Source organism: Sorex fumeus, unplaced genomic scaffold (assembly GCF_029834395.1).
Source record: "Sorex fumeus unplaced genomic scaffold, SorFum_2.1 ptg000061l, whole genome shotgun sequence".
Taxonomy (NCBI): domain Eukaryota; kingdom Metazoa; phylum Chordata; class Mammalia; order Eulipotyphla; family Soricidae; genus Sorex; species Sorex fumeus.
This window is the reverse complement of record NW_026606118.1, coordinates 27386436-27402937: the sequence shown is the minus strand read 5'-3', so window position 1 is coordinate 27402937 and position 16502 is coordinate 27386436.

The window sequence follows — 16502 nt, the reverse complement described above, 5'->3', positions numbered from 1 at the left end:
TACCCAATATGCCAAATACCAGTAACAATGAAGGGTCTCATTCTCCTAACTCTGAAAGAGCCTTGAACATGGCACTTTAAAAAAAAAAAATCTCAGGGCTAGGGCGGAGATGTTACTGGGGCCTGCTCGAGGCAATCGACGAATAACAGGATGGTTGTGATTTTGTTGTGATTGTGCGTATTCACTTTAGAGAAATCTGAAGATGGATGGGGCTGGAGAGATTGTATAATAGGTAAGGCATTTGGCTTGCATGTGGCTGACCTGGGTTCAATCTTCAGCTCCCTATATAGTTCCCATAAGCCCACCTGGAGTAATCCCTGAGCACAGACCCAGGAGAAAGCCCTGAAAACTGCTTTGTGTGGGTCCCAAACTAAAACAAACAAACAAACAAATCTAAAGATAGAATGGCTAAGTAAATAAGACACTCATAAACAATTGCTCTTTGACTTTTGTTTTGTTAGTTCTATTGGGCCTCCCCCTGAGGGAGCACACCTAGTGGTGCTTTGAGGTTACTCCTGGCTCTCTAATTTCTTTCAATTTGTATTGAAAATTAGTTTATATCATATATTTCTGGTACTAAATCATGATTCCACTAGAAAACTCAGCCTGAGGGCCAAAGTGATAGATAGTACAGCAGGTAGGGCTCTTACTTTACATTCAGTCAACCTGGGTTTGATTCACAGTGCCCCATAATGGTCCCATGAGAGCCCCGCTAGGAGTGATCCCTGAACACAGAGCCAGGAGTAAACCCTGGGCACTGCTGTGTGTGGGCAAAAAAAAAGGGAAAAAAGAAAATAAAACTCAGTCTTGAACTTCATTTATTATTTTCACCACGAAGCTTTGACTTTTACAATGCCATTTATACAGTTTTTGTATGACCCCATGGCTGATACAATTGTTTTTTAAGGACCTAAAATATTTTTCTGTAAACTGTGATGAAAAAGTATTCTTTTATGCTACCCATGCTGTAGTGAGATGATGAAGACGAGAATGGCTTGTTTTCAAAATCATTATACAATGTTATACAATGTTGGGTCAAAACAATGCTAAGAGAGCAATTTTAAGGCTGAAAGAATTCAAGTCAGTTGGACAAGGTAAAGTTGAATGCCATGAGCTGCTGAATATTACTGTAAGATCAGTTACTCTTTTATTTAAAACTTATGTATCATCTATCTAATAAAAAATCAGATTGGCAAGCAGGAAGTTGGTGGGGGGGGGGGGGAAATCAGCACTGGGGGTGGGGGGTGAGATTGGTGTTGGAAAATGATGCCATGACATTTTAACTTTTAAAATTTTTTTCTTTTTAATTGAATCACTGTGTACTAAAGAGTTACAAAATCATTCATGATTGAATTCAGTGTACAACGTCTCAATACCAATCCCTTCAAGGTGTGCACTTCACACCGCCATTGTCCCAAATTTCTACCCCACCCACCTCTATTAGAGGCACATTTTCCTTCTTTTATTTTAATTTTCTTTTAAGCACACTGTTATCACAATATTGTTGCGGGTAGGGCATTGTGCATATATATCACTGGAGTATAAAGAAACATGGCTGGTGAATAGCAAATGTCCACAGGCAACAGAAACAAAGAGCATGAGAACTGGTCTTCAATAGAAAGGTTTTTTTTTTTTTTCGGTCACCGTCATGGTCCTCCCGTTTTTCAACGATTTGCTCGAGCAGGCCCAGTAACATCTCCATCATGAGACTTGTTGTTACTGTGTTTGGCATATCGAATACGTCACGGGTAGCTTGCCAGGCTCTGCCGTGCAGGCGAGACACTCTCGGTAGCTTGCCGGGCTCTCCGAGAGGGGCAGAGGAATCGAACTCGGGTTGGCCATGTTGGCCGCTTGTAAGGCAAATGCCATACCGCTGTGCTATGGCTCCAGCGCCCCCCCCCCCCAAAAAAGAGAGAATGAGAGAGAGAAATAATGTAAAATTTTGATGTAAACAAAGTATAAATACCTTAAAAAAATCAAGTTTAGACAGATCTATTTGGTTTGATTTAGGTGGTGGCCAGTGGCAAGCAAGGAATTTGAGGGTTTTTTTTTTTAAATTATCATTACCACTCCAATTTCACAAATAAGAAAAATGATCCTAAAACTTCTAAGTTTTTTATTTCTTTTTTCCTCTTGTCTCTGTGTGTATGTCCATCTCTCTGTCATCTCTATCTCTTTGTCTCTCTCCCTCTCTCTTTTAATTTTTGAGCCGTACCAGGGATTGGGCCAGACCAGCTGAATGCAAAATATGAGGACAACACATTGGGCTGTTTCTCCAGCCCTCTATGCCTTTTCTAATATAACTCATTCTTTTAGGACCTGATCTCAAAAATATCTATCAAAAATAGAAAAAAAATATCTAATTCTAGTCCTGGGATCCTTTTCACAAGTCTACATCAGGATTTAACACAGTACTAAACTGGCCATCTTTGAGACGGATCTTGTAGAATTCATTTAGTTTTTGTCCATAGCACAGATATTTGAAAGTGCCATAAAATACTAAACCTACAGAATATTATCGCTGGGGACTTGGAAACTGAAAATGTGATTTCCTTAGAGGCCCTTCAGAAGGAATATAGCAAGACAATAGTAGGAAGGAAATTTTCACCCAACCATAAATTTGCTAAATTACCGAAAATCTAGTTTTACATAGTTAATGTGTACTTTCAGCATCTCTGGCAGTGGTATATAGAACAGCCCAAGCTTAAGATGTAAAGACAGAAATTCCAGCCAACTAATGCAACTTGTGGTAGCCCCAGAATCCAACTGTGTTGCCATGGAAATGGATTAAATGGTCTGAAACAAAGACTGTTATGTTTTTAGGAAATATCTTTCTGAGTCTGAGAAAATGTTGGGACAGAAAATACTTTATGTAACTAAGTGAGCTATTCAAAAGCCAAACAATAGTTTTTTGGACATTGTTTTCTTTTTAATGTTAGAGAGCTGGGAATGGAACTGCTTTCAGTTAGAAAGCCTTTATTTTCTGGAAATAGAATAAGAGATGCATATATCTTGGAAAGTTTTTGCCAAGTATTTAATGTTGGGGAAGGCATATAATTATTTCTCTGACAAATTTGTCTCAGTCATTTGAAAGTTAGATATATCAAGAAAGACCCATTTTTATAATATGTTCTTCCTTCTGATTTAAAAGAAAATTAAATGTAACTATTTTTCACTGGAGTTACTATATATTTTTGGAGCATAAAATTTATGCTGATGAAGGCCAAACCAATACAGTGGATAGGGCATTTGCCTTTTATGTGGCTGACCCAAGTTCAATCCCAGCACCCCATATAATCCCCTGAGCTCCTCTAGGTGTGATCCCTGATTATAGAGCCAAGAGTAAGCCCTGAGCACCATCAGGTATGATCCCTCAAACACTAAATTAAAAATAAAATAAGAACTTTAAAAGGAAGCTGAAAGAAACACATCACATCAAATCCAGAATTCTGTATCCCATGGGAAAAGCATCCTTCAGAAGCGTAAAGTGAAATAGTCATTCCTCTATGAAGGAAATGAGAATTAATTCCCAGGGGACCTCATCTGCACAGAACTACTAAAGGAGACTCTCTAGACAGCAGGAAATTGCCCCACAAGAAAAATTAAGGCATTTGGGAATAAAGGAAAAAACAATAGAAAGTAATTGTTGGAATTTAAAAAAAAATAAATGATTCTCTTGAGGTTTTAAAAATTGTGATCATAGAAATAAAACATTAATGGTGTTTTATTGTATGTTATATATATAAGGTATATATAAGTATACATATATATATGGTATAATATATAAGTAACATAAAGGAAGAGGATACAGGACCAGTATGATAGTAAAGCTTTTTTTGGTCTTGGTTTTCTAATTTTGTTTCAGTCTCCATGAGTTGCAATGCCGTTTATGATAAGGGTTTCACGTAGAAAATGTTCCAACTCTACAACCGCCACCAGAGCATTCATTTCTGTCCACCACTGTCTCAGGGTCCCCCACTCCCTACTGAAAATGCTTCCTATCATAGTAAACTCAGTTCTGTAGACTACCTCTCAGTTCTGTTGCTTTGACCATTTGTTCTTCCCTCGCCACCTTCTTTATACCCCACATACGAGAGGGATCATTCTGCTTCTGCCCCCTCGCCTTCTGGCTGACTTGACTCAGCATATTACCCTCCAGATCCATCCATCTGGTAAAAATTGCATGGTTTTGTCTTTTCTTATATCCCAATACAATTCCATTATGTATATAAGTCATAGTTTCTTTATCCAGTCATCTGTTCTTGAACACTTGGGTTGTTTCCAGATTGGGGCTATTATTCAAATAGGCTGCAATGAACACAGAAACACAAATGTCAGGGCAGCTTAGGTTGTTGTAGCAAAACCTGGGCATTGCATGCTGTTCAGCCTCTATTACATCTTCTAGGGAGGTGAATGCAACAAAAGCCACGCCAACACACACACACACACACGCTCACACACACATGCTCACACACCCAGGCATACTGGAGCGAAGGTTTCCTATGTGAGACTACAGGCGGAAGAAACTGTAGATCTGAATGTAGATTCTGGATCTGAATGTAGATTCTGGCAGTTAGTAACTGTATGGGCAGAGGCAAGTCAACATCTTTCCATGTCATTTCCTATTGTGTAGATGAGAATGATACCCCGCCCTCAGAGCAAATGCCATTGTTTCCTTATTTTACTTGGTACCCTACATTAATTAGCGTGCACTGAACTGAGTTACTGCCTTCCCTTGGTGTGCTATAGAAACCTATCAAATTGGTCAGTTGCAGATCTAACCCTAAAATATTTACTCAGGATACTTTATATAGGCGACACTTTTGTGCTATAACAATTGGAGGTTTAGATCCAAAGGAAGATAGAAGCCTCAGCAGCAGAGAGCAGAGAGAGATCACTGCTGGAGGTGCCACGTGCCCTCCAATGTGTCTGCTGCTGTACTAGCTGCCAGGGCACAGGAGAATTGTGACCACCCTCTCTTCCATCATGGTTCTGTCATCCAGGCTTTGTCAGCAGCTTGAGCTTGTCCTCTGTCTCTGCGATGATCTAGTCTTGATCTGTCAGTCCTCAACTCTTTCAGAGGCAGCACCTGGACAAAGAGTGCCCAGGGACAAGAGTCCTGGTCATGGGTCAGGACACTGTCTCGAGAGCGGCCACAGACAGAGACAGTGAAAATGGTTCTGGAGTCAGTGTTTAAAAGAAGTTTCCTGCTTTACCAGTGGCCTCTGCTCAGAGCTGGAGGCAGAGAGTGTGTGCAGCACAGCTCTCACGGGTGTTGTGCAGAGGCTGAGACACAGGCAGGGAGTGTGAGTGAGGCCCACACGGAACTCCACAAAAGTTCCCTTCCAGCCCCTGCCCCAGCTGCCCACACCCGGGCACACAGGCGGAGTTCCCAGTGACCCTTACAACGGGACAAGGGCCCTAACTGTAGCCATAGCAACCATCTTAGGTCTTGGATCTTAAGCAGCAGGGGAGGCGGTCAGCTCTCCCCTCAGTCCTGGTCCTAGGCGCTGGCTGGCCAGCTGCCCCTGCCAGACAGGCATCTATCTGCTACCCTCCCCTACCTTGGCCCAGATCCTACTGTCCTGCTGGGCTGTCCCATGTCCAGCCTCTGTGAGTGTTCTTGCTCTGAGACAGCCTCTCTCTTTCTCAAGTCTAGGCATCCCAGAGGCACACAGTGACCTAATTTCCGGTTACCCTGCCCTGCTGTGTCTCCCACCACCTCCCACTGTGCCCGCCTTACACCTCCAGCTGTCTGGTTCTTTCTCAGGAGCCATATGTCACTTTGTTATCATTGAGTTTAAAATGTGGGATGGAAGAGTCTATAATCTTTATGATTCCTGTAGAAGTCATCCATCCTTCACCCATTCTTCTGGTGATGTTCTTTTGTTTTTATGTCTTCTCAACTCTGCAATATTCAGAGTGGTGTGGGTACCTATTTAGTTCGTTAATTTGTTTGTTTGGGGGACCATATTCAGTGATTCTCAGGGATTATAGTTACTGCTGGATCTCCACTCAGGAATTACTCCTGGCAGTGCTCAGGGGACCATATGGGATTCTGGGGATTAAACCCAGGTTAGTCTGTACAAAGTAAATGCCTTGCCTGCTGTACTACCACTCCAGAGCCAGGCGTGGATATTTATAGGACATAAAGAATCTGGTGGGTTATATTCCTGTCACTATTTTTATTAGTGCTTTCTTATACTTGCCCTTCCTTTAAATATCATGTTTTATAAATAATGTAGAAAGGATATAGGGATTTTAAAATTCTTTTACTTTTAATATCAACACAACCAATAGACCTAAATTCTTGCCCAGGCTATAAAAAATGATTTTTATTCGATGAACAACGGGAGGACAGTTACAGTGACAGTGACTACTACTTCATCATAGGTAAGTTGAGAATTTGAAAACCACTTAGAATTATTTATTACGGGCCTTTTGCTTTGCAGAATAATATTGGGTATTGAGGGGGGTAGAATCGCTCAGGAGGTACTCAGATGGTCTAAGGATTCCACTGCAATACAATGGTGGTTTAGCACACAAGCTATGGATGCAATACTGAGGTGCTGGGGATACCCAGGTGCTGGGGATGTCCAGCCCTGGGGGGTCTCCAGGGCTGCACTCAGGGATGCTCGAGGAACCAAGTGGTGCTGGGAATTGAACCTGGGCTAGGCACACATCAGGCATGTCCTAAGTGCTTCACTATCTCCCAACTTTACTATCTCCCAACTTCTTTTTTTTTTTGAGGATTTAAAAATATTGGAGGGTTGGGGGTGAAGTCAGTTGGTAAATTTTCTGATGTCTTGCATGTCTTGTTTGTCAGAAATAAGCATTGCTTTCAAATTGCTGTGTTACTCCCGCCCTCCGCCCCCGCCATTCCCCGTTCCCTTTATTGCTGTTGGAACTGTTGAATGAGCAGGGATCCCAGACACATCTGCTGCCAGGTCACAGTGCTCACACTTTGCTCACAGAGGTTTGCACAACTCCAGTTGTGATGCTTGTGCACATGTCCGCCAGGGACTGCCCTTCTTGCCCATTACTCTCACATCTATTTAGTTGTTCTGCCCATGGGGGCTGGGGCAGGGCGGGTGGTTGCACATCTATGTGGCACTTACACATAATCATCTGTAATGCAGCCTGAAATCCTTTGCAGATACCAGAGCTCAAAGAGCGGAGCTGTCAGGATCTGTGGACACTGGGATTTGAAGTGATCATATGCTTACAATGCAGGGGTTCTAGCTTCTTAAACTGCAGGTCCCGATCCTTTGGAACCACAAAACCAAATGGGGGGGTGTATAAAATCTTAAAAACTCTGTTTTAGGGGCTGGATCAATAGCACAGCGGGAAGGGAATTTGCCTTGCATAGGCTGGCCTGGATTTGATTACCACCATCCCATATAGTCCCCCGAGCACTGCCAACAAAAATAAACAAAAAGATCATTTTAACTATTTGGAATTTTTTATTACTCTATAATATTTTAAGCTTCGTTTGGTCTATGTCTCTAAAAGATGTCATGGGTATTTTTATATGAACGGCATTAGATCTGTGTAGTGTTTTGTATAGGATGGTCAGTTTTTGCGGTCTTAATCCTTCCCATCTATGAACAGGGGATTTTTTTTTCCATTTTAATGTGACTTATAGATTTCTTTATATAAACCTTTCTTCTCTTTTTGTTAAGCTAATTTCCATACACTTGTTTTTTGAGGTGCAATTGCAAATGTTACTGTTTTTATTTCTCTGTTCTACTTCATTGTTTGCACATAAAAAGTCATAGGCTTTTGCATATTGATGTTGTACAATCATTGACTCAAGTGAACATTTATCTAGTGAAGCAGAATATCTCAGTCCTTTTTTCATTCACATTTCTCATTCACATTATTTTATTACCTATATACATACCTGCACACACAAGGATGCACATGTAATATGTGAAATAAAAAATGCTTTGCTGAGTAAATCAATGATAAATTCCTGATTTGAAGCGTCTAATCCTTAGTAGGAACTTAAGAAGTGTGTGTGTGTGTGTGTGTGTGTCTGTGCACCGTTAGTTGATTTATAGAAATATTCATGTCTTGTGTAGTTTTAGCATGTAGTTGCAAAACACTAGCAGGTTTAAAAGTATGTCATTAAAATCTCAAAGGGTAAATCCCAAAAGAACGTAACTATTGAGAGGTTTTAACTAATTACTTTGGGGGGGGGGACATTGGAGGCCATGGTTAGTGGTACCCAGGGTTACTCAGGGAAGCATTCCAAGGGGTTCCTTCCAAAGGATTACAGAAGACCATGTATGCAGAGCATCAAACCCAGGCATCCTGCAAGTAAAGCATACGCTTAACCCTTTGAGCTACCTCCCTGGACAAGACTTAATTTTATTTGGGGTCAGCATGATTGGGACATATCCAGCAGTACTCAGGGCCTATTCTGAGCAGTGCTCAGGAAGCCATATGTGGGGCCAAGGATTGAACTGAAGTTGATTGTGCACAAGACAAGCACCTTATTCCTGTATTTTCTCTCTAGCCCCCAGTGTTTTATTTTATTGGTGTTTGCAAGCCACTTTATAAGTTATAAAATACTTTACTACTGGTATATAGTTATAAGTTTGGTTATTTTATTACTAGAAAATTTAGTGTTTCTTAAAAGATTTAAAACAGTATTTCTTCTTAAATTTCTTGGATACTGGAAACAGTACAACAGTTAGGACGTATTCCTAACAGACACCTGATCCAAGTTCATCCTCAGCACCACATGGTCCCTTGAATATCTCACAGTGCAACCCTGGAGGTCCCTGAGCACCATCAGGTGTGGTCCTGGAGACCTCCAAGCACTGTCAGGGTGGCCCAGGAATCACCAGCCCTGCAGAGCCTGAACTGCATCACATCATCAGGCCCTTGCATTGAATGGGACCAAGCCCAGGTAGCCAAGAATCTCTGACGGAGTTCCCGAGGCCCCAAATAAAGAGAGCAATTAAAAGTACTATGAGTTCTTCAAGCGTTTTACTAGTTGCATTTGGCAACTCGAAAGGAACACGGGCCTTGTCTCCTTCTCTTGAGTTTAAATTTAAGTTGAGGATTAACCTGTACTAGAATATACAATGAAAATGTACCATTAAGTAGTATTTGTGACTATGTGCCCTGTGGGGCTGGTGCGATAGCACAGCGGTAGGGCATTTTCCTTTCGCACAGCCAGCTGGTAGAGCCAGGTTCGATTCCTCCACCCCTCTTGGAGAGCCCGGCAAGCTACTGAGAGTATCTCATTCGCATGGCAAGGCCTGGAAAGCTACGTGTGATGTATTCAATATGCCAAACACAGTAACAAGAAGTCTCAAAAAATGGAGACGTTACTGGGCCCGCTCAAGCAAAATCGATGAACAATGGGAGGACAGTCACAGTGCCCAGTGGAGAGATGGTGAGCCATCACCACAGGAAAGTTTGAAGGAGAGTTATGGGGCAGGCAGGGTAAATTGTGTAACAACCACAAACTCAGTGACTTCAAACAACAGTTGTTCATAGGTACAAAGATCTTTATCCCTGAATTCTGTTCCTACTGTGCCTGTGTAGATTCTACCCAGATGAAACCACATAACCAGCTGGAGGAAGCTCTTAAGGAGCTCAGGGAATATCTCTTGCAGGATCATCTCATTGCTGGCAAAGTCTAATTCTCTGAGTCTGGACCTCTGAGTCCCACTTTCTCAGCCAGGATCTCACTGTTCCTCGGCCCTTTCACTATTCAGCACCAGCAACAGTTCGTGGTGCCCTTCTCACATTCCCTAACTCTTCAGCTTCCTCCTCTGCGGCCCACTGGAGAGACTATACTTGTAATGGACTCACAATTGGAGTGTGCCCCCACATTATTCTCCTCTGCCCTGGAGTCGCACAACCCATCACTGGAGTGACTGCATTTGTGGTTGCCATGCACATAGGGTGAGGGTTATTAGGGACCACTTTTACATGGATAGAAATAATCTCCCATGAGAAGCAATTTAAAACAAAGCTTATTAAAGAGATTATTTAGGGGCAGAGAGATTGCTCAATGGACTGACATACTTTACATGCAGGGGGCTCAAGTTCAATCCCTTGTATCCACCTTATGGTCCCCTGGGAAATTATCCCTGAGCACAGAGCTGGGAATAGTCCCTGAAAACAGCCAGGGATAGCCTCAAAACAACAACAACAACAAAATGGAGTTGAATTTGAGAAAATTTAGAATCTAGACTTCCAGGAGAGAGCCTTAAGATTTCTCTGCATACTAGATTTCTCTGCAAGATTTCTCTGCACCGAAACCTTTAGAGGTTTGGTTTTCATTTCTATAGCTTAACTTAAGGCAGCTCTGTTCAAGAAAACATTCAATATCTGTTTTGCACAGAGGGTTTACAATATAATTATTTTCTAACCCTCTTCATTAAAGATAAGAAACTAGAAAAAGCTCATTGTATACTTTAGACATTCTTCCTTTTTTGTGACCAGATCTGGTTTGTTTTGTGTGGGGGGAGGAAGTGAGAACTAAGACTAGTAAATCTTTTAGCTTAGGTCATATCTCTATAGAGCTATTGGCTCAAGTTGTGTCTGGTCATGCACTAAAGTCTTCTTATCCAGGGTCTCTGAGAAGTAACCTAGACTTTATCCTTTGTAATGAATTATATAACGTTGGAAAAGACCTCATGTCTCACTGGAATTCCTTTTCCCTTGTTGACAAAACTGCAGATAACTAACAGAGCTACAAATACAGTGCATCATGATCCAAATAATCTTTTTTTTTCCTTTTTGGCTTTTTGGGTCACACCCACCGATGGACAGGGGTTACTCCTGGCTCTTTGCTCAGGAATTATTACTGGCAGTGCTTGAGGGACCATATGGGATGCTGGGAATCGAACCCAGGTCGGCTACGTGCAAGGCAAACGCCCTACCCGCTGTACTATCACTCCAGCCCCCATGATTCAAATAATCTTGGGCTTAAAGCACTTTCTCCTAATATATCGGGGAAACTGGGGCAGCCATGCTGGAGATGATTCCAAAGGGTTTTCTGGGTAATTGTAAAAGTTTGCCTGTATATCAAAAATATCAAAAAAACTCAGTCAACATAGAGAAAAAAATTTATTGATGACAAAAAATAAAAAATATGACACTCAATAAAACTATCACCAAACATATGAAATATGTGGGATGAGAATAGGAGTAGAGGCCAAAAACATTTGCATACATATTTTAAAATTTCATATCAAAGCACAGATGCTGAAAGGAAACATGTTCTGTGGTTTTATCTTGACTAATACTTTTTCATAAGAATCTAGAATAACAGGTTTGGATTTAAAAGCAAAAGGAAGTTGACACCCAACTCTTTCTTCTCCTTTCTTTTCCTACCTGTGCCTCCTTCCTGTCCTGCCAGGAACACATGCATCCCAGTGAGCACATGCCCTCCCACAGGCCAAGAGCTGGCCAATCCTGCTGTGAACAGCTTGTGGGGTGGGTTGAGGGAAGAATTTATTGACCAATTTTAGAACTTTGATGGAGTGTAACCCTGTTTGGGTTGATTATATTGGGAATGTGTGGGACACTGGTACCCAGAATGAGGTTCAGAAAGAGCAGAGAAGGAGTCTGGATGGTCATGTTCCCTTGACCTTATGGATTCCTTGTTCCTCTGAAAGGACATAGGAAATGGTCCAAGTAGGGACCCCATGTGCCCTAGATCTTCAATTGCTAGATGGAACTTGTCCCTTAGAACTGACATCTAGGCCTTGTTTCTCCTATACAGATGGTGGGAATCTTGTGCCATGCATTCTGGAGCCCCATTATGCTCTTGAGACAGAGTCATAGGAAAGGCCAGTGGCCCCCATGTCTGCTTGCCTCTCCCTGCCTCTCTCCATCTCCTCAAACCTGACAAACTTATTTCAGGAGGTGTGTTCTGCCATGATTACTTAGTCATTTCTTTTTTCCTGCTGACTTTGTTATTTTTGTTGTTGTCTGTCACTGTTGCTATGTAATGTTTGGAGGCAGTGGTCTCATACTTGCCACAGTTCCTGGAATCACAATGGCAGTGCCACCAGGATCTCCTCTGCACTGTATTGGTGCTGGGATAGGCCTCTTCTAATCACGCCCCAACAATATGGTGTTTCTATGACTGTTGTCAATTTCCCATGGGGGGAAAATATAATAAATTCTTGGTTTACTTTTCACATCATTTGGCAGTGGGGAGGGGGCATGGGGTCATACCTAGCAGTACCAAGGATCTATTCCTTGCTCTCTTCTTAGGATTTATGCCTAGTGGTGGTGCCATATGTCATACCAAAGGCTCAAACATCACTGGATGCAAGGCAACCTTAACCGCTGTCCCCCCCCGCGCCCCCTGCTCTCTCTCTGTCCTGACTTGAGCACATTTTGACTGAGATGGAACATCTGTGTATGGGGTATTTGTACTTCTTAGTAATTGAAAACAAAGACTCTACAAAGCACTGAGCTTAGCATGAGTGTCATTCAGAACAGAAAACATGGAGAAACCTCTCCTAGTAGTGAATTCTGGATTGAACCAGAGGCCACAGTGCCCTTGCAGTGTTATTTGCTGTTTTTTTTTCCTGGCAATATTTTACATCTTCTGCAACCTCACTATAGAGCTACTCATAATAATGTCTCATATTTATCCAGGTAGTGAAAAAAAATTTTTAAAGGGAAAAATTTTTAAAGGGAAAACCATGAAGAGCAGGGCTGGTGTAACTTTGGCTTATGAACACACACACACACACACAAACACAAACACACAAACACACACACACACACAAACACACACATGAATTTTCCCCTGAGGCTTGAAAGTATCTCACTTAACAAGTGCCATATGGCCTCTGATTCACTAGTCTCTGCTGTGGTCTCCTGCTTGTCCTTCCAATACTCCAAGTCCACTGTCTCAGAGCCTAGAACACACCTCTCTAAGCTTCGCACCTGCTTTGCCTCTCTCATCTTATTCTCTCCCAACTTAATTAGAATTAGGGTCTCTCTAGATGATTCAAATGGGAAGGAAGTATCTCTCTCCTCCCACAACCCCCAGTCAGCTACTTCAATACATTACTGTACTTAATTCATCTAATGTAGTCTGTGAGTCAAAGGTCCAAAAGACCAGACTCAGACTCAATAATTTGCTATTAGGAATCATTAGGGCTCAAGGATAGACGTGCATGGTTTAATGACAAGGAAACTTTCTGAGGAATGAGTCTCTAGGTGAATCATTGTGCGAATACAGTAGAGATGCAAAAGGCTGCCACTATGATGAAATGCTATGACAACTGTGATGTCGAGAGGCATTTTGGTTGACCATCATGGTTGACCAAAATGTCATGCAGTGCGTGACAGTGCTTCTAAGCATAAAGCATCAAGCAAAGTATTACAAAGCAAAAGGACACAGGTCAAAATCAGCAACATGAACTATGCATGTGTGAAATCCAGGATAAGGGAGGTGCTATTTCCAGATGCCCTTCCCAAGAGTCACCTAGTGAGGTCCTAAGTTTCCCAGGAATTATTTGTGAGAACATAAATACAGTATTACCACTGAGAGACTCATTCCAGAGTCTTGACATCCAGGGTTTTATTGAATGAGAATAACAGAGACTCACACACCTTGCCCCAAGACCTCCAGAAGCTGAGAGCACTCTTATCAGACAGAAGGCAGGATCTGAAATTTGACTCCCAGGAACTGGCCAAGGCCTGGTTCCAGGAAATTAGATTTCTTTGTAATGTGCAGGGTTTAAACAACCAGAGCCTGATGCCCTAACCCTCACTGGCAGAGTCTGAAATGTTTTATCTTTTATTGACTGAAATTCTCCACCCTTTAAGTGTATTTTCAGTGCTATAATCCCAGCAATTCGTCCTGTGCCTGGCACAGATATTCAGTAGATACTTGCTGAAGGAATAAGTTATTAATGGAACCATTGAATAAGTATTTACAATAAGTTCCCATTACCCCAGCTTCTTATAAGGATTTTGCCATGCTTATATACCTTGAAAGCTTATAAGAGAATAATAAAGCATAATATTTTCACAGAGAAAAACAGTCCTCTGGAGTTCAGTCCTTATTAGCATAAATTCCAAGCATTTCTTCAAGCAATTTTTTAATTTCCTAATTATTTGACTTGGCATAAAAATTCTATCTAAATATGTCAGAGGTTTGAAAAATACTTTTGGCTTGGCAATGAATCTCACTTTATTGCACAGTCTGCCATTCTTAAATTATGGTAATAATTCATCTATAATGTTTTTCTGAAACATTTATGAATTTCTTTAACTTACATTTCAGTACCATCTTAATCTTTTGAACTACATGCTGCAAGAATATCTTTTTCTATTATGTTATAACTTCTCATTTATTTCTCTTATGTCATTTTTTCAGAATTTCTCTTATGTCATAATGTATTTCATGGAGTGAAAAACACCCTTCAATAAATGAAATAACTTCCCAATTAAGAACATTTCTGCTTGATGAGGGGAATGTTTTACATTACCACATGCTTAGTTTTTGCCATCTGCTCTACCCACCAATTATAAACAAAGGGTGAACGACTCACAAACACATAACAGATAGAAATGATTTAAATGGCCTAATATGTTTCTCTCATTAAAAAATGCTAAGAAGACATGATTGTGGAATCACTTATATAATGAACCAGTACTTCATGACAGAACACTTTATTTTCTGAACTAAAGATTTCCTAAAGCTAATATGATGCTGGGCGATATATTGAAATGATCATGGTCCCTTGGGCATTAAGTCATACCTGAAAGAGAAAACTTTAAGAAATGATGCTTATGTGAGGGTCAGTGACACTGAGGTTGATGTAGTTTCAGCTGCATTGACTTTGTGTTTATCTTAAATATGAGGATGAAAGAAATTTTTGTGAGGGGAGAGATTGGAAGATGGACATAAACTCTGCAGACTTGCACAGTCGTCATCATTATCACCACATTTCTATTGTGACTCGCTCTTGCTATGAACAATGGATTGAAGTCTATTGAAAGGCATAGTCTCAGGATTTTTACATTGTTCCTGTTCAGGCAAGTGATTTTGTCCCTTACTCTTGGAAAAATCATTCTTCCCTGGTATGTCAAATACTGGCATAATCCTTTCTATGCTAAGCTATGCTTTGGCAATAATGGGAGCTAATAAAATCCATAGACTTCTTAGGATCCATACCTGGAGAATATGTCCCTATAATGAGCGAAGAGACATAAAATTTATCTTTTAATGGAATTCTGAGTACATGGGGTCTATCTTGGACAAACCAGACCGTGTGGCATTGTCAGTAAGGTCTGGGTATGTATTTACCAAAAACTCTACATGATTCTTGTGAGGAGGGAGTGGGAATCCTCCTGAGTGAACTAATCTTCGCTGTCCCTCAAGACAGCCAGAAGCACTTCTAGGAAGTGTTTCTGCCTGAAGGGAACTGACTGCAAATGTCCCAAAGCAAAGAAAGCCTTTCAGGTAGAGTGTGATGAAGCACCCCTACTCACCTGATTCTGAAAGTTTTCCTAGGATATGAGGCTTGCAGTTCAAGAACCAAGAATGCCCTGGGCAATCAGGGGCCAGTGACCACTGATAACAAGGAACAGCTTTTCCATGCAGGGTAGTTTTTATGAAATTAAAGAGTGGGAGAAGGCAGTGAGAGGAAAATTCAGAGAGAGAACCGAGAACTCTCTAAAAAGTGAAATAGTTTTTCATCCAAAAGCACAAAGATTCCTGGGTTTCTCTACCTATTGAAGTGAATTTATTCATTTCCTAGAGTTGACTAATAAAGCAGAGAGGGTTTGTGTGAACAAAAATATATTCTCTTACAGTTCAGAAGGCTGCAAATCTGAAAGAAAGGTGTTTGGCCAAACACCTAAAGACTCAAAAGAAAAAAATTTTTTTCTTTTCCAGTTTAGATTCTGAAACTACTGACCATCCTTACACTTCCTTAGTCTGTAACTCTCTCACTCTGCTCCCATTGCCCATTGCCTATGGTCCTCCCTCCCTCTAGCTTTCTCTCTCTCTTTCTCCCTCTTTCTCTCTCTCTCTCTCTCTCGCTCTCTCTCTCTCTCTCTTTCTCCCTCTTTCTCTCTCTACTCCAGGCCTGGAATTTAGCATCAACTGTAATCCACTATGGCTTTATCTTAGCTAATCACCTTTGTAAAGATCCTCTTTACAAACAAGTCATATTCCGAAGTTTTCAGTGGACATAAATTTGGGGTGGACACTCTTGAACTCAGTACAGGGTTACATTAATTAAACAACAGCTGACTAGTTAAAAACTGACTTATTTCCATTCCCTAAGTTCTAATACTCTGAAAAAGACCAACATCCTTCCCCGAACACACAAAAACTGGGGCAGCATAGTCAGTCACCACCATATGATGTGAATTTTAATCCCCAGCATACCTGTCCTCATTTGCTTATAGGTCCTCAGATAGGAACCAAGAAGCATTTAACTCTATAAAGTTCTTCCTTATATATTATTTCACTTAATATTTGCACTAACAGTAGA